Raw genomic sequence first — 1,458 nt, forward strand, 5'->3', positions numbered from 1 at the left:
ATGGCTCCTACCCTGGGGGTCTTTAAGAGGAGGCTGGATGAACACCTTGCTGGGGTCGTTTGACCCCAGTACTCTTTCCTGCCATGGCAGGGGCTCAGACTTGATGATCTGCTCAGGTCCCTTCCGACCCTACCAACTATGAAACTGAAAAAGGTTGGCCCCCACTGATTTAACCAAGAACTTGATATTGCCCCTTTAATTTTCTAATAAGCATCCATACAGAAACAATTTGACAGTTTAGGTGAGCATGCGGTAACCTGCCATATATGGAGAAAAAGCTTGTCAACAGATTGTTGTTGTCTGGAATGCTAAGGTGGATACAAAAGTGGTTGCTTCTGGTAAAGTATGCAGAAAAAGCTGTCCAGTATAGTTCAGGTTTTTCAAACATTAAGTTAGAGTATTTGTAAATTATTTAAAGCAGTGGGGCTCAAACTTCTGGCCCCGCAAGCTAAATGAGTCCATAGGCCAGATCTTGTGAGCAAGGTTGGCTTGCAAACTGGATTTTGAAAATGTTAGCTGGCATGATGGATCTGGCAATGGCAGGACCTTGTGCACAGTCACCATCAGACACATGGAGCCATGTCATTCGGCCCGCAGGACTCCTCACAGCCTGGAAATTTGGCAGTGGGAGAGTGGTGGCAACATTAACTGCCACAGATCTGGAAGCTGTGGCAATTAATGCTCCCATTAGTCTTTCATCAACACATTCCTAGACCCATGGGAAGCCCCACGGACTGGATGACATGTCGATTGTAGAAGAAGAAAACCCCAGGCCTTAATTTCTGTTTAAGAAGTGCATTGTGGAATTTTCCATAACACTGATCAGGCCTGTGAGGTCAATAGGTCAAACCATAGTTTTCCCGCCCTTGCAGTTTCCTGCCCTTGAAGCTTTCTGGTTCAAACTAGTTCTCTGTTTGACTTGTTATATCTTGCGTCATGTGACCTGAATTGGAACATATAAAAAGCTTACTTTAACTGTCTGTGGTGGGGGGTTCAGTGCCCCCCGCCCCCCGCAGCTGCTTGTATAATAAAGGTCTCTGACAACTTTGTGACCAAACAACAAAGTGAAGCTTGTTTCTTCCACAATTCTTGGTGCCGTGACTCGGATGGCAACGCCCGGCTGAGAGTACCAACAGGCTTGCAGACCGTTCCCCTCCGAAACCCCAGACGCCAAATCAAGGTAAGAGACCTTTTGAAATCTCTAAAGGGGTTATTGGTGGAGGACTGCCCGTGCGGATCAGGAAACCAGTCCGAGCTTACGCCATCCAAACTTTTGAAGTATGAACTTGTCAGACACTCTAAAGGGTTTGTATGAAACCAGTTTACAATTAAAAGAGTAAAAGGAAAAGTCTAGACTAAGGAATATAGAAACCTGGAGAATAGTGTGAGTGTTTTCCACGGTGTCGCTGACCAAGGCTGGGACTAAAGAAATATTCTTGAACCCCGTGCCTCAGCGCA

Source organism: Alligator sinensis, unplaced genomic scaffold (genome assembly GCF_000455745.1).
Source record: "Alligator sinensis unplaced genomic scaffold, ASM45574v1 scaffold335_1, whole genome shotgun sequence".
Classification (NCBI taxonomy): domain Eukaryota; kingdom Metazoa; phylum Chordata; order Crocodylia; family Alligatoridae; genus Alligator; species Alligator sinensis.